Genomic DNA, 19,586 nt, shown 5'->3' with positions numbered 1-19,586 from the left:
TTTTCCTGTTGTAGTATTTTATAAGTACTTTTCTTTCCAAAACCTTCCTTTGTTTGGTATGATATTCTCTGCAGTATTATTTACGGTCATTCTTGTTTGTTGTGTTATTCAATTCATTAAGATTTGATTATATTAATAGATGTTAATCTGCTTAGATGTAAAGGACAAAAGATGACATAATATTAATTTACTTTTGAGAGTGAAAGTGAAGAAAAAGCAAAATGCAAAGCTTGAATGATGTGACAGTGATAGAAGAAGGTGTAAGAAAGATGATAGATGAACGTGTTGGATAGTGAAGGTGGAAGGTAGAATCAGAATTAAAAGGTGGTGGGTCTATGGCTCTGCACGTAGCACCACATGCACAACTATTATATTCATATTTATTATATATTGGAAATCAGTTTTAAATTATACAAACTTTTAAATAAAAGATGTCTAAATAAATACATTTCTTGCTTTAATTTAATTTTCAGGGATGGTTATTTATTTTAACATAAAATGCTTGTAAAACTATTTAAGATGAAATATATAGTTGATAATCAGTTTTATTTTAGTTTTTTTTATCGTTAATATGCATTTGCTTTGATAAACTTATTCAATTGGGTTTTAAGAAAGAAAAATATGAAGAAGAAAAAGACTGAGTTTGTTTCTGTGTTTAAATTAGCTTATGAAGGTGAAGAGAATTTATTTAGAAGAACTTTTATAAATAAGTTTACATGTTAAATAAATTTAACTTCTGACAAATTTGTTTTTTTTCATAAATTTCTTTAAAAACATCTTATTAATGTTTTGAAAAAGTCTATAATATTTACTAATTTTATAATTTTAAAAACATTTATATTAGTTAAGAAAGAATTGTAGTTGTATTATATTACGACAATATTAATTAATCATAAATTATAAGAATAATTTGTTATTGTTAAGCATATAAAGTACATATGATATGTTATTTTTATAGATATTATTTATTATATTTTAGCACTTTTAGTTTTTTCTTGGGGATACTTTTGATAATTTCTAATATCTATATATATATATATAATGAGCACTATGTTAATAATAAGGTAGAGATAGACTCTTTATGTAAAAATAAGTTTTGTATGGTGTTAAAAGTTACATGATCCTATGCTAATTTCCTTATATATGAGAACCATAATATAAAAAATATAAAAAATAAAGTAATAGAGTAGATAGGTATATTAAAATAATGAGATTGAATATTTTATTTTCAAATAATTTTAATATAAATAGAATTTTCTAAAGCTCGGTTTGATTATCTAAAATGTTTTTATTTCTTTAGAACATTATCTTTTTTGTTTTCTCTCACTTCTCTCTACTCTTTCTCATTCCTTGATCCATTGTTTGATGATCAGAAAGTATCTAGGTGATCACGACATCAAGGTCTATCTATCTGCCCAATCAATTTCTTGATTTGAGTATGTAAGTTTCGTTCCTCTTTTCTAGATTTTCTTAAATTGGTGATCATACAGAGATTTCGTCTTTGCATGTGATTAAAGTCTTCTTCTCTTGATTCTTAGTTCAATTTAAGTTCTAAGAGTCGTTTCCTATCACCAATTGGTGATTTGTAAGTGTTTCTAAAATTTCCTTGCAGTGCAAGCAAACTGTTAAGGTTTGTGTGAGTTCTGCAGAGTTTAGTCGAGGTAAGTAAAGCTAGATTATTGCTTTAATTTAGTGGTTTAGTAAGTATTTATGATAATTTTACATTTATTGTATTGATTGAACTAAATTTAGGTTCTTGAGTAAGTTGTATTGTGTGGAATTTGATTGTTATGAATGTACATTGATGATTTTTTTATAAGGAACCTAATTGGATGGTGTTTGATCTGCTATTGGGTGTACAAAAGGTTAGAAATCTATATTACGATCGACTGGTTATGAGTAGAGTCACATTGTAGTGGTTTAGAGTTAGTTTTGAGGAAGTGGAATAGTAAAAATGAGAATTATAAGTTAGATGCTCAATTGCTTTGTTTGGACAATTTGGGTAAGTTAAATGTGACTTGTTTGAATCACTAAATTCCTTAAAAATGTGTCAAAAGTGGTAGAACATGAATTGGGTCCATAGGTTGATGATTTGTAAGTTTTGAAGAGTGAATTGCTTAAGAAACACTTTAGAATGAGGTTAGAAAGGTTTAGACACACTTGGTTAAGTATAATTAGGTATATAACACAACCTAGGAGGGTTAGAAGTTGGGAAAAATAGTTAGAATTGGTAAAATTTTTATAGGTTGTGTAATTTTGTAGATTTTGTGATGTAGATTATGTAGACTCACTAAGCGAGTGGAGTCGCTCAATGAGTGGTTGTAGAGGTTGGCTCACTATCTGAGGATTCGTATAGCAAGAAGGTGCGTTGAGCGAATGGTTGAGGTCTGGGAGCATTGTTAGTTTTATTCGATCAGCAAATGGGGGCGCTTAACGAGTGAGTTGGGGGTCTGGACCACTGTCTGAACTTTCGCATAACAAGGTGCGCTAAGCAAGAGGTTGAGGTCTAGTACCATTGGTAATTTAATTCTCTTAGCGAGTTGGGTCGTTGAGCGAGTGGTTTAGAGGTTGGGGTTACTGTCAGTGGATTCGCACAACAAGCTGGGTTGTTATGTGAGTAAAGTCTATCGTCGCTCAGCGAGTGTGTGCGTAGTTATCATGTATTCTTTTCTTCTTTGTTCTTTATTGGTTGGAGTTATGAAATTGATTCATTTGTGGATGATGTATGATTATGTATAAGTATTATGAGTATTAAAGTAAGGTATATTGATTTAAATGGTGTGGAAGAGAATTCCAAGGAGGAATTTCTCAGTGGTGGTTGTCAAAGTTTGTAAGTATGAATATGGGAAACTCAGTCTTGGAGTTCATCCTGACATTCTAATGATCACCTATTCTCAAGTAGAGAGGGATGAGGTATGTCGTGAGAATAACAGGAGGTCCTATCCTAGGGGTTTTTCCTTGACCTAAGGTGAGTGATAACCGACTAACCTTGTGTGGTAGCTTGGGGTGGGCCAACTGTTTCACCACAACAAGTGCACGGACTACCATTCATATTAATCCGGATGGTCAAGTCAAGTGTTAATTAAATACAAAGTTAGTTTGGTTTAATATGTTTGTGTTATCTTATTTGAAAGTTTAATTGTATTCATATATCATTACTTGTTTTTTCTTCTAGCTTACCATTTTATTTGTGTTTGTGTTGTATGTTTTCTTTGTTTTCTCTCTTTCCTATGATCATCCTGTGGGTGTGAGCAGAAAGAGATGAGGTGTCACTAGAGGAGGCTCTTGATGGAGGTGATGCTGCGAAGTAGTTATCTTCAGAGTTTTAGTTTGGAAATAATTTTGGTCTAGGATGTTTGTATATAAAGTTTAAATTTTATTGTTATTTTGGGATGACGGTAAGATTTTACTATATATGTTAGTTAATAACTATTTTATCATATTCTTACTGTGATGATTCTTTTATATAGTATTATACTATATTTTTGGGAAAGTTACAATCATTCTCACCATTGTCATCTCTTCTAACCATCTTTTATATAGTATTATATTTGTTGTGTGTGGTGATAAATGTTTTAGAGTTTGTGTAACCCTTGTGCTGTGACTTTGAGAACTTGACGTGTTGGCATAGAGCGAGAACTTTCACTGGGAGTGTGATTGACGATTAATGTTATTGCTAAGTTGAAAGTTTGTCATCCTTTGTAAAGATTCAAACATCAATATATTCTAAATTTAAGAAAATCTGTAAAACATAAAAGATATTATACATATGCAGTCCACTTCTATTTGTACCACCCCTAAGCTATCTTACAACTAAGAAACATTACTTGTATTTTTTGTTCATGTAAACATACAATTATTGCATGTGGATAAACAACAATACACACAAAAAGAAAAAATAAACTAATGATAACTTCAACATTCATATTTTATAATTTTTATAATAATATAATCTTTATTAACTCCCAACTAAACAAGTAATCTTACATAATATAATAATTTCTAGACTCAATATTCAAATTTTATGCATTGACTTGGACACACGAACTCTTACACCTACCACAAAATCTCTTAGAGAATTGTAACAAAAGCTCTGCCTCCAATTAGCCTAACAAACCAATAAAATTCTCCTAGAGAGAGTAAGGTTGACACATCTAGAGTCTGGTCATAGTTACACTAACTAAGGTAGCATGTGTTATCTTATTTGACTATGCATGTGATAATTTCTTATCATCTCTGCTTTCTATATTGGGAGGCACTATATTGTGGATGCAACATCAAATGACCTTGTTTCCATCTCTGTTAATAGGCAAGGGTACATATGTGGCATAACCAAATAAGGAATATTCTATGTTCTTTCTTCAGCTATTCTAACTACAGATTCATTATTTCAACCAAGGGTAATTATTCTAGATATATTTATGTTAACTATTAAATTTTATAAATTCAGTTATTATACATATTTAAATTCACTAATTAATTTTTTATTACTTGTTCAAATAAAAAATAAATCCGAACAATTCGACTATATTTAAATGTAACCGATATTATCTATATTCAAATAACCCGACAACTAAAATATTCAGATTGAATTTTAAAATATTAGATATGAATTGTGTTGGATTGATCATATTGGATCTGAGCCCGATCCAACCCAACGACCACTCACTCTAGTTTGCGCATCAAATTAAAGGAGTGAATTTTTCCTCATAGTCAAAGGCTAATTTAGTTAGTTTAAAATATTTGGAGGTGCAGGAAGAAAAAATGTGGATGCAGGAAGAAACCTTTTTCGTTATCTCTGTTAAACTCGTAGGCATATTCTTTTCTTTCATAAATCTGAACTTTTTATTCAGTTTTTCTATTGTGTTTTATGTATAAAATGGATTCTTTACACAATGTTTAATAGTTTTTTCACTTTCAATTTATAATTTTATTTTAAGTTATTTTTAAAAAAATATTTTAGAATTTGTAAAAATATCTAGATCTAAAATAACAATTATTAATACTTATATTGATATAAATTATTTATCCTCTGCTAAGCATATTTTATCATTTTTAAACTTTTTTCAGTGAAAAACCTTTACCATTGTGCATGGTAACTTTTTGGCAACATTACAGGCAAAAGAAGTTGGATGGGACGAAGAAAGTCTTGTATATCATTTAACATCAAACTTCAACAAGAAATTAAAAATGAAGGCCTCAATAGACAATTTATAAACATATAGGAACCAAACTTCCTTATTTCTTTCTTCAATTATTAATTCTATTGAAGTCACATTTTTATTATATTAATATATTATCACAACTTACGAGATAAAGCAATCAATTGGTAAACCAAAGTTATTTACTATTAAAGTTGAATTTTGGTAGAAGTATGTCCTGGATTGATAAAATATTTTTAGAAAAGTGAACTCAAACAAATGATGGGAGTAAAAGATACAACCACATAAAAAAAACAAAATTTGAGGAAATGTATGAACTATATTATAAAGGAAGTGTGTTTCTTTTCAATTTCCATTATAGTTAAGGCAACATTTGAAAGAACAAAATCCTCGCTTGTTAAACGAGCGATGAAGACAACGTCAATGTTATGAGCAAATCATCAACATCCTCAAGATATTACTATCCTCCTAAAAAAGCTTCCAACAATCTGTCATGTGTCATGTTCAAAGGTATGATCGAGCAAATTTTGAATTTAATGTTCAAGAGATTTTCTTTCCCCACCAACACTAACTAATGTCTTACATGATTAGATTAAATGATTGGTGATGTGATTGTAAGTATTTCCAAGCAATTTGACTTCTTTGTCATCATGTCATAATTGTATGTTCCTTTTCTCATCTGTCATTGTTGACATTTGTTGATCTCATGTACAATCCCAACAAATTAACAAGATTTATGAAGTTCAATTTTATCTGGTCAAAAATCAAGATTATTGACCCACTTATATATAATCATATTTTAAACTAGACCCTAACATACGCCATGAGTCGTGTGAAAGGGCAACCATAACTTGTTTCTATAGTGAAATAAATGAACTAGTTCAATCTAAACCAAAAAAATATTTCTATTGTTGCAATGAAAGTTATAATAGAGGAAATTGTCCAATTCTGTTTATTAAATTTCATCCTTTGTAATCTCAAACAATTACAAACATTTATTGAGAGTCAAATTCCTTTTATCTATTTTTTTTTATAGATAAATGACCTCTTTAATATTATAATACTTAAATCAAAATTAAAATTTATATTATTATTTAAAGGAACCATATAATTAATTATAAAAGTAATTACTATTTGCTATATTTTTACTCTGAAAAATTAGAAATTTTATCCATTTCATATTAAACATCACCTACATCTTTCTCCCTTTAATTCTTAAAAAAAAACGAATTACCCTCATAATAGATCCTTATTTTCAAAAGAAAAAAAAAATCGTGATTATGTTCATAATGACTTTTATATCAAAATTATGTTATCATATCACAAGTAGACTTGTCAACTTGATTCATGGTTCATGAGTCAATTCTAAAAGTTTCCTTTAAAGAAATCTCTCAAGTGAGAGGCAAAAAATCTTTTCTCATAAATCTCTTCAATGTGATTTTCTAGAAAATGAAAATTAATATTTCTTAAATAATATCCTTAATAATTGGATCTATGTTCGATTTTTATATATATATATATATATATATATATATATATATATATATATATATATATATATATATATATATATATATATATATATATATATAAATTAAAAATGTTTATATTTATAATAAATAAAAAGTTAATTATATTTTTTCTTATGTTTAAAATAAACATTTTATTTTAAAAAAAAATTCATGGACTGGTCTAATGTACAGAACTTTTGTAAATATATTTATGAACTTTTTCAATAAGAGACTTTTTGATTCTGTAAATTTTTCTGATCCGAACTACACCTGATTCAAACTATATAAATGAGATCAAATTATCAGTCTAATCGCCACTTTCAATTAGAAATTATAATTAAAAATGATTCTATTGACCACGACTTAATCTACCAGTTGTGTTCACAACACAACTTTCTGATATAAAGAAAATGAATGTCATACATAATGTTCACGACTAAGAAAGTATGATATTGGAACACGACTATACTTGCAAATGTCATCACCATACTCTATTACTCCTATTTTGACTATAACATAAGTTGTTTTCCCATCCAACGATTCACACCAAAACCTATTAATAAATAAAATATATCCATTAGGATATTTTACCAAAAAAAGAAAAAGAAAAAGTAGTTTTACCAATTTTTAATTGCATGCTTATTCACTTTATTGAATAATTACTTCATCAATTTTTTATTCAAAATTCTCTCAAGCCAATTTGTCTTTGTGGTGAATGAGCCTTCTCCGGTATACCTTGGGATTGCCTCAAATTTAACTTTCTCAAAAAATTTAGTTTTTTTTTTTATTAAATATTTTTAATTTATTTTTTGTTTTACTTGAAACTTCTCTTGATCTCAAACCTTTCTTCCACCCTATCATTCATAAAAAAATCAACACCAATACCTAATATAAATTTGTTGTCATCATGATTTTAATCATCAATTCCCAATACTTTTTTTTTCGCAATATAATGATAAGTTGATTTCTCAATATTGTACAAAATTTGATCCTTTAAATAAAAATATCTGATTTCAAGTTTATAAAAATTAAAAAGGATTTTGTTTTTAATTTTTAGTGAAAATCAATAATTATCTTGAAATCAAAATATTCTTAAATATTTCCCTTGTCATTATGAAAAAGCATATAAGAAGCGTTAAAAAGTAAAATATCTTTTACTAATTACTTCCGATAAATCTCTTCCGCTTTGATCTTGCTATGTTCTTTTACCTATTCAAGCCTTCTAATTTTTTGTTTTGCATATTTACACACATGGCTTCTTCTTCCAACACTTTCAAATCTTCTTCTGCTGCTGGTTCATGGCCATTAGTACATATTGTCTCCAATGAGTTTTTGTTTTTTAATGTTAAATAACAACTAGTTTCAAAAACCAAATATAGTTATATTCAGAAACTAATTTATAAATTAAATGTCACGATCAATTAGACTTTGAATTATTCAATAATATTATTTATCAAGATTTTTGTCAAAATTGATCATTAATTAATACAATAATGACCAATTTATAGTTTCACTTGCCTTAAATTCCATCAAATCCAATTTCGTAAAATTTCACCAAATTTAGATCAAGATGAACTCACCCAATTTTGGTCAAATTTCAGTCGAGATTGGCTTGGTTTAATTTTGTTGAATTTCGATCAAATTTCGATCAGGCGAATTCTGTCAACATCGATCGAAATATGATCAAGTTGTCTACGTTGAATTCGGTCAAATTTTGACTAGGGTCAACTCGGCCAAAACTTGGAAAGGGTCAAATTCGACCGAATTTCGATAGAGCTGACCTAGTCATATTCGCTCAAATTTTGACTCAGACTGACTTAGTTGAAATTCGACCAAATTTTGCTTGGGTCAACTTAGTTGAAATTTGGTTGGATTGAATAAGTCGAATTTGGCTGGGACCTAACCAGCCAAAATTCGATCAAGTCCAAATTTAGCCAAAATTTCAGCTAGGTTAACTCTGTCAGATTTTTTTTCAAAGTTAACTTAGTTAAATTTTGACCTAGGCATACTTGGCCGAATTTCAATCGGGGTCAACTTGCTTGATTCAACCAGGCCCATCTCAACCTTTGTTTTGGGCCAACTCGTCTCGACCATCAGCTTGGTCCGACCTGTCTTGACCTTCAATCCGAGCATACCTGTCTCGAAACTTGGCCTGTGCACGCATTTCTTGACATTTGGTTTGGGTCGATCCGTCGCAACCTTTGGCATGGGCTGATCTGTCTCGACATTTGTTTATGTCAACCCGTCTTAATCTCCAACCCAGGTTGAGAAAGATATCTTATCCTTCTGCCCAGTCTTGGCTAGTTTGTCATAACCTTTGGCTCGAGTTGACCCTTCCCATCATCTGGTCCAAAAAAGCCTATCTCAAATTTCTATTCAAAGCAATTTGTCTCGACCTTTAGTCTAAATCAGTTCTTCTTGACCTTCGGCTTGAGACAATCCAAATCGATATACAATTTTGAAGGTTTACTTTTAAAAATTATTAAAATCTTTTAATGAAATCAAACTTACTTTTTAACCTTAATTTTAATTCACTTGAGATTATGAAACTTTAGAACTGAAGTATTTTTTTTCTAGAAGTTTCTTAAAAGGAAACTTTTTTTCATTATGATTGATACATAGCTTAAGTTCAATCTTAATATTGATTTTTAAGTTATACTTCATTATTTATCTTGAACTCTTGTAACTGTATATTCTTGGGACATAGATGTTCCAAGTCTTTTTGTTCAAAGTCGGTTCAAGTGACTTAAAGTTTCTATCATTTGGCTCCAATATCCCATTATGACAAGCCAATAATTTGTTTAGCTAAATTACTATCAAGAAGAAGAGTTTGATGACTACTTAGAAAACTCAAACTCAGACACAAAACATTAGACCTTCTTACTACCGCAATTCATAATGTATTCCAAATGTCCCTATTAAAGAAGTTAAATGACAACAATATAATTTTAAAATTAATACCAAGATTCAATGAGAATGGACACTTAGTAATCAAACTAATGGATAGAAGTGTAAAAAGGAAGAACAATAAAATCATCAGTGAAGTATTAATGTAGCGAAAATAAACCAATAAAAAAAAGGCAACACATATAGGATGACATGAATCACTAGTGCAAAAATGCTGTTTAACGTCAGTTATTTTGGGCTTTTACGTCTATTCATAAACCGACATCTAAACCGGTGACGTCAATGGGACGTCCGACATCTGAACCACAGACGTCTATAATGACGTCAGTTAGTGCCCACGAACGACGTCAATAAACGTCGGCACTGGTTTGAATGGACGTCTAAAGGCACTATTTAGACGTCGGATAAAGCACTAAGAGCACATATAGACGTCGGTTTTTGCATTAACCGGCGTCTAATACAGTGGTTGTGTTTTAGTGCAGTTTTGTTCTCGTCTTTGGATAGCCTAGTAGCACAATCTCCTTTTGCTAGTTTCCCAAAAAAAAAAAAATTTGCGTCTTTTGAATTTCTTATGGTCCCTTCAACCCAAAACCGAACCTGGGTGGTTGCTTAGTTCCATTTTTCATCCGCAAAAGGAAAAAATCACGGTGAAACGAAAACTAGACAACGACCCAGGGTCGTTTTTGGATTGAAACGATCAAAAGAAATTCAAAATACGCCGCTATTTCCGGGAGGCAGCTAGCAAAGGAAGAATGTGTTACTACGTTACCCCAAGAAAGGAACAAAACTATACTAAAACACAACACAAAGAAAGCAAATTTTAATCAGTTGAACCAGAAGATATAATCGATGAAAGACTGAAAAGATTAAATGGTAACAATAAAAACCACGCACCTGAGATGCAATGCCACAAGAAAGAAAAAGGAGAGGAGGAAGACAATGACGTTATCAGAAAACAACAATGCAATGCCGCAAGAGATAAAAAGAAGAGGTGCCACAAGCGAGAGGTGAAGCAAGAGAAAAAGGAGAAGAGGAAGACGCGATATCAGAAACTGAATGCCGCGAAGAGTCAGAGGTTTATTTAAAATGAAATGGGGCGTCGGTTTCTACGGCAACCGACGTCTATAGTCACATATTCGTCAGTTATCTAACTAATATGACATTCAAGTTAACATTAATACTGACTTTTTGAATACCAATTAGACGTCGGGTTTCAGGGGATTCGACGTCTATTCGACGTCTAGAAGCTGAACCGATTGACGTTTGATTTCCTGTCAGGGAAGTTCACGTCGGTGCCCTTCTTAGCCGACGTCTAAGTCCCTTGAGTTTTATGAACATGATCAATTATAGATTCAAAAGACGTCGCTTTCCATCATTACCGACGTCTTCGTTGAAGAATTTTTTGTCTTCCCGCCTTTCAAACAGGCCTTAGACGTCGTCGTTTGACTAAGTGACGTCTAAGCGCCTGGAATTAGGTGATCAACATTAATTGCAGCCCAGTAGACGTCAGACCCTGTGAACACCGACGTCCATTGACTGTCTTATCACCTACCTCAGGCAATTAGACGTCAGTTTGCGGTAGGTCCGACGTCTACAATGTCATAGACGTCGCTTTACCTTGACATTGACGTCTAGTTTACCAATCTATTTACGATAATGCCACCGTGCAATCATAGACGTCGGTTTATCAGGAAACCGACGTCTATTGGGTGACGTTAAACAACGTTTTTGCACTAATGAATTGCAAACTAATATCTCAATTTTTAGTGGAGAGTAATATAACAAACTTAGGATTACCCATGTTTTAGAAAGTGAAGTTGTAATAATCAGAACAAAATTAAAAGTAAAAAATAATTTATTTATTATTTGTTTAAAAAGTTAACAATTTAAATTCTGATTACAACCAATATATTTTGTATAAAATTTTATGATTGGATGTGTACCATCAAAGTTGAAAATGGCCAACTTTTGACTTTCCATGATCATGTTCTTTTCTTTCACTTATTATATCAACTTTTTGTATGATATATATATATATATATATATATATATATATATATATATATATATATATATATATATATATATATATATATATATATATNTATATATATATATATATATATATATATGTATTACTTTCACTTTTTAGCAGAGGCAGAGATTTGCTGGGTCTCCTAATTTCTGCGGCTTTCTGCACCAAAGTAAATAACCACAATGCATGTGCAGAAGCGGAAAAAAGAAACATAAATTTGATGTACAATGTATATTATTTTTTTATTTTCAAAATAAATTTAGAAAGTTAGATACCAGTAGTTAGACTTGTCAGTCTGCCCATGAACGGATTGGATACTTACTAAATCAAATTCGGTTTACAATGAGCTAAAAATATTGGAATCTGATCCACCATGGATTGATATCTTAATTGTTTGAGGGTATTTGAAGTTAATGAGAGAAACTAATTGAATAGATTTGAAAGGATTTGAAGATAAATTTTTTTTATTGTTATTTGAGTGGATTTGGAGGTAATTAAAAATAAATTTAGAAGTAAATTTATAAAAATTAATGTAGAATTTGATTGATGTCACATGTTTAAAAAATTTGTTAATAGATAAAAATTAAAGATTACCAAAATGCTCTTAATTATTAAATTATAATTTTTTTATATTTTAAAATTAATTTTAATAATTATTTTTAATTTTTTAATTTTAATAATTATTTTACATTTTAAAAATTAATTATTATTTTTAATTTTTTAAAAATTAATTTTAGTAATTATTATGCTGTTTGATATTTGCATGCAGGACACCACTTCTCTTCTAATTTTATGAAGAATTTTGATATTTTGACAACTTTTCTTAACAACTTTTTTACAACGAAACACGTGTTATTATTTTATTGATTTGTTTGAATTTAGATTTAAAAAAAATATTTGAAACAAACTAATCACAAGCTACCAAATATCCGTTATTAAAAAATTGTAAAAAAAAAATGGTTAAAAGAACTTTCATTTCCGAAACCACTTCCTTCTTTTATTACTTATAAACCATCCAAACACCCTCCTCTATTTTTTTTGGGGTGAATAACTAAATTGAACATAACATGTTCGATACAAAGACGAAGAATATTAATTATTTACTATATATCATTAGAGACACAAGCTTCATAAAAGTGTCGAATGCAGAGTCAGATCGCTATAGCAGATTGAAATATCTCCTACAAAAGCAACGAATCTAAAAGATACTGAATTTTATTATCCTTAAAAATCCATGTGGGGGAAAATATGCAAAAAGAGAAGGAAGAGTTTGGTTTTTGTTTTGTGGAAATTTGTATTTACAGAGAAGGAAAAATGAACTAAGAATCATTTGGACTCAGGTGCAGCGTTAGTGCTTAATGTAACTCCCATTGGATGGGCGAAACTTGAGTTCACACTCCAAGTTGCTCCAGAACTTAACTGAACCTAAGGCTCCTACTCTCCACCTTGTTCTTGCGTTTCCCTTCAAGTCAAACCCTATCACGTCATGCTTCCATGACTCATCCACTTCCTCCATCTAGTCCGGTGTCAAAGGGATGGAAGCATACCGAACAACGTAGTTCAGAGTCTTGGATGTTTTCCTGGAAACATCAAAGGTTTTGGCAACCATCTTCTCTTCCAACCCTATTATAATATTATTAATAATACTCATCACCACTCTCTTCCTCTTTTCTCCCACATACAAACATTTTCACCTCTGCATTTTCATGGCACTTTTTTTTATTTCTCTCTTTGGTGCTTTTATATACATATTATATATATATATATAACTTCTTTCTGGTCTGCATATTTCTATTTCCCTCTTCTTCTACTCTTCTTGCTTGATGATGAATGAGAGGAACAGGTTTCCCTTCACCCATCACAGTGGCAAGAGGTTGAACATCAAGCTCTCATCTACAAGTACATGGCTTCGAGAATTTCCATTCCACCTGATCTTCTCTTCACAATAAAAAGGAGCTACTTTGATTGTCCTCAAGACTTTTGCCTAACCAGCCACAACACTGTGAGTTTTTGCTTTTTTATTATCTTTTTGTAAAGAACTAATAGTAAGAAATGAAGATGCTCCAAAGAGGCATACCCAGATTCAAATTACTGTGAGAGACACATGCACAGAGGGAAAAAATCGTTCAAGAAAGCTTGTGAAAGTTTTGAAAACAACACCATCAACAAACACAAATGCTTCAACTCAACAACCAATCTTATCAATCACCAAAATCAATACTCTTTCTCCTCTTACATCATCTGTATCACTCCAACACCACCCTCCACATTATGGCTTCTTTCAAGCGGACTAAATTCTCCGCGATACTGCCACCGAGGATGACTAGGCCTTCGATCCCCAGCCTTACGCCGTCAGGTCCACCAGCCTCAAACTTCTTGGTCTCTTCCTTCAATGCGCCAAGTGCATTGCCATGGATAAACTCGACTTCTCCATGCTGCATCGTCGTTTTCTTCAGATGTGTAGACCACCAACCTTGCAACCTCCACCGTAGTGAATATGGCGCCATAACCACCAAGCTTGCAAGCTAATTCCTCCATGCGAACTGAATACACCCATTCAAACCGAGCTTCAACGTCGACAACCATGGAACCGAATACATAGGAAGGCTGGGTAACCGAATACGAACCCATGGGAACCGAATACAACTTCCCCTCTTCGTATTCATACCACTGGAACCGAATACTAGTCACTGGAACTGAATACAGCTTCAGTTCTCCTACTTCATATGCATGGAATCAGATACTTCTCAAATGGAATCGAATACAACTTGACGTTGTTTTTCTTCATGTCGTTGGAACCGAATACGGGTTCTCTTGGAACCAGATTCGGGTCCTTTTTATCACAAAAGTAGTAGCTTGTTCTTATTGTAAACATGCAATGCAATTACAACCTAATTATATTAAGTATCAAAATTCATCTGAAATTATTTTGAGTTATAAGGGCATTTAAGAGAATTTGCATTTCATCCCTCAAATCTCACCACATCCACGGGTGGGTGAACATAATAAGCATCCACATTCGCCGCAAATCCATTGTCGTGGATAGTTGCATTTCTTCTCAAGCGAATACAAAAACAATTTCATTTCTCGCTCGCAAATTTGTGTGAACAGTTAAATCACTTCAAACTAACACAGCGTAATTGGGTTGACTCACTTAATTATAATTTTTTTTAAATTAAAAAAAATATAATTTTTTTAATTCAAATCTATATAAATTTCATTCTAAAATGATGTTAAACTTTAAAAACAATTCAAAATAAAAAAATATCATACAATCCAAGCATAATTAAAAAACAAACACAAAAGATAAACAAATAAGTTTTAATATTGATAATTTTTGTATTGCTCGTCCATCTATAATATTAGAGTCTTGAATAGATAAATCTATAATATTTTTTTTCTTGAAACATTTTTTTTATCTCATCTACAATATAATAAAAAAATATAACTAATAACATTGAAACATAAAATAATAAATAATTAAATTAAATTAGATGAATTAGTGAACCAATCTGAGTCACTATGAGTTCAATCCAATAAACTAAATTTTAAGTAAACCAGATTAAAAACTAACCTACATAAAAATATTACAATTTCTGTTAAACTCAACTCAATTTAAACTCTTAATAAACCGAATTAATTCGTGAATTACAACCTATTTTCGGAACATTAACCATATTATATCTCATGTAAAAAATCATGTGATGAATAATAATTGAACATGTTCAATTATAAATAGGACAATTAAAAAGAATTGGTGTGGACCCCACAAAGCCTAGGTTTCATGATTTTATGGTGACAAAGGTAAGTTGTACTGCATATATTTGAATGTGCCAGAAAAATAAGATAGGACTGACTCAGGAGTGACTCAGCATTTCTTGGCTTTTACTTTACATGAAACCATGTACTGTGACAAGATCTAGGTCTGTTTTTCTTCATCGGTTTTTTCTACTATTTTTATATTAAACGTTTTAAATTTCTACACAAGAAATATTGATATTTATTATCAAAATAAAATTATGCAAGTTATTTGCTCTCTTTTTTTCCTTCTTTTGAATCATTGAAAAAATTAGCTTTAATGTTTCAATATTTTCGTACAAAATTTCAGATAGGTCTCTTTCTTTTTCGGTGTCTCAATTGAGTTTTTATTTTTATAAAATTGAATCAAATAGGACCTTTCCGTCAAATTGAGATGACGTTGTTAGGAAAGATATACTGACAGCGTAATTTTTATTACATGACATTAAAAAAGTGACTGAATTGTATTTTTTTAAATTTTGAATTAAAAAATGAAATATATAGAATATACTTCATTTTTTAATTCAAAAATTAAAAAAGTAAAATTCAATCACATTTTCAATGTCACATAATAAAAAACTACACGGTTAATGTATCCTTCTTAACAACATCATCTTAATTTGACAAAAAAAATTCTGTTTAAATCAATTTTAAAGAAATAAGAACTCAATTTATACGTCGAAAAAAGAATCAATTTAAAAAGGACGTATTGAAACATTAACCAAAAAAAGTTATCTTCACTAGGCACATATATATCTCTCTCTAACCTTCAAGAGGACAACCAAGCCAGAAATTAATTGTATATCAGATACAGTGTAATGCACGTGACCTGCACCATTTGCATAATTGGACTATGTAACTAAGGTGGATAAACTCTTTTTAAAATTGCACTCCTACACAGAACTAAAATGTAATTTATGTTTTATATTCATAGAAGTCAAAATTTAAAACTTAACTTTACAAAATTAAACTCCTTAAAGTGTTTATAACTCTACCAATTCAAACATAATCTAATAAATTAAATAACCCACAATATAATAAATTACAAATAGTTAACAAAAAAATCATATTAAATAAATAATGCACTCTTCTATATGTTATGCAAAGAATTTAAGAGGGTTACACTTTAATTTACTCAATTGTAAATTTGATTTTTATTATGTCTTACAGATATTTTATATCTTTTACTTTTTACCTAACCGACCTAATTAATAATAACTTTTCTTTGTTTGTAATGAATGGAAATATAATTTTTTGTTTAACTATAATGATATATATATTCATACCCACTGTGTATATTTTATAAAGTGTTCATGTCATTCTCTATTAATCAAATGTCAGTGACACTGGATGACACTTTTAGAGGTACAAATGGGACCCAAAGGTTGCTTTTTATCATTTAATATTACACCTTCTCCATATCTCAAAGAAAGAGATTCAACGTGTCTATTTATTTTGGACCGAGATAGGTGAGTATTATTACTATTATTTTCTTCCAATAAAAATTATGTGTATATTATTATTTTATGCAAAAAACTTGTAATTATAAGAAATATGCTTTTGTATAATGATTTGAATAATAATACACAAAATATTTTTTAAAAAAAAAACTATTTATTAAAATAGAAAATATTTTTTATATGCATTACCTGAACTGTAAATATATTTTTCTTTTATTTTTAAATATATATATATATATATATATATATATATATATATATATATATATATATATATATTATAAATAACATATATATATAATTTTTGTAATAATTGGATAATAGACATATTTATATTTATATTGTAACATCTCATTTTAATAGTATAAAAATACTAAACAAAACATTACATATTACAACTACATANGAATAATAATACACAAAATATTTTTTAAAAAAAAAACTATTTATTAAAATAGAAAATATTTTTTATATGCATTACCTGAACTGTAAATATATTTTATTTTTATTTATTTATATATATATATATATATATATATATATATATATATATATATATATATTTATCCATTGGATATAAAATTTATATTTTATATTTGTTCTAATTGGATAATAGACATATTTATATTTATATTGTAACATCTCATTTTAATAGTATAAAAATACTAAACAAAACATTACATATTACAACTACATACTAATAATGAAGAAGATCCTATATTTGAAGAACAAATTTTATCTATGTTGCTACTTCATCCTCGACCTCATGCTAAAATGATTGGAAAAGTTTCCTCCTTAAGCTCACACCATTTAAGGTGATTATCGCAAAAAATCATTTAAGGTGATCATTGTAAAAGAGAAAACACACACAGACAAACAAAGATAAAAGCAAGGGTAAGCTAAAGTACCAAAAGATTATATATATACATTTTTAAAATAATAAAAATATACATCCATATTATAAATCAAGCAACACAAATAATTCCTATTAACCTTGAACTTCAACTATCCAGATAGATATATTGATATCAGATTCATGACAAACCTATACCCGTGTATGGTGGAGCAACTTGCTCAGAAATAAAAATCACAACCTCAACCATCACCATAATGTCATACACCAAGGTTAATCCATCAAACATCTATGACCAATAAATGACGATCACACTAAGGACCTCCTACTACTCTTCACGACAAAACTATCCACCTTTACTTAAGATCTGGATTATTGAGAGTGTCAGAATCATCCCCAAACCCCAGAGGCCCTACTTCAATACATTACACAACATAACAGCACTAGGATATTCCTCCATGGAATTCCTTTTCACATCATACTTAAATTCCTATAAACACGCTTATATCATGTTTAATATTCATCAAATAAAACAATCCTCTAATTCAATATACATTAAATTCACTTAAACCACTTAAAATAAGCCTAAATCTTGTTATAAACAAATCCTAGTTTCATGATTTACACAATCACAATCAATGAACACATCATAAGAGATATAGGAAAACTTAGTTAAAATTATGAAATTCCCGCTCAGTCACCAAATTATGCTCACTCAGCTAAAACTTTCTCGCTCGGTTACCAGATTTGCTTGCTCCGCTAGAGGTGCCTGACAACGCTCTTGCCCAACGACCAAATTTTCTTGCCCAACGAGAGCAAAAACAAAGAGCTTCCTCAGCTTAGCGGAGTTCGCCCAACCCTTGAAACTCACTACCAAAACTCCTATTTACTCGCCCAGCGAGCTCTTGGCTCGCCCAACCACTCTGCATAATTCTGCAGAACACCAATTTTGTAGAATTTTCACCTTCCCAACCTAACATGACCTATCTTAGACATTCCTACCAACTTCTACCATTTCCATTTGAGATTTTAATCTATATTAGACTTAACCAAGTATAAATAATCCAATTATAACCAAGTTTAACCCCTTCATCATTAAATTCATACCAAAAATCAACTAAAACACTACTCTTTAGACCATAATTCAATTCTGCCATTTTTAGCTCATATTTAAGCAACATAGGGATCTGAACAAGTCTAAAATAACTCAACCACAAACCTCAAACACTCCAATATACTTAGACCTATTATTTTCACTACTCTAAACCTTTAAATTTCATTCAAAACCATTCAAAACATAACCAATTGACTACCACTCTATTCTAGATCCCAAATCTACTAATTCACAACTGATACAAGCTCTAAATACCCATACATCAAAACCTAAATCATCATTTTTTCGCTTAGACCATCCTTTCTAAAACTCACTTATTAAAACTCCCGTTTTAAACCAAAAGCAATTATAACTATATTCTTTTGACCACACTATGATTCAACAAAAATTTCCAACTCAATACAACATCACTTCCACTAATTCAAGCAACTAAAAAAGTTATATTTAACAATCAATCACTACAAGGTTCGTTCAATATCAGAAAACACACATTTAAACCAAATTCACTCAATCATGTACAAAACATCAGAATTTTAGGAATATCATTTACTCGGTTCAATAATTTAGTCAATTTAATCAAACTAAAGTACACCAAATCAGATTTATCAAAATTACTAGAACGAAAGAGTTAAGGTATTTAACTTCCCTTACCTGTTAGAAACTCAAACCAGCTCTAGAGAACCCTACTCTACTCTCTCAACTCAAAGAGACCAAAAATCACCTACAGACAACGAAAACATGATTAG

This window comes from Vigna radiata, chromosome 3, assembly GCF_000741045.1.
Source record: "Vigna radiata var. radiata cultivar VC1973A chromosome 3, Vradiata_ver6, whole genome shotgun sequence".
In the NCBI taxonomy this organism is placed as follows: Eukaryota; Viridiplantae; Streptophyta; class Magnoliopsida; order Fabales; family Fabaceae; genus Vigna; species Vigna radiata.
This window is presented reverse-complemented; position numbering follows the sequence as displayed.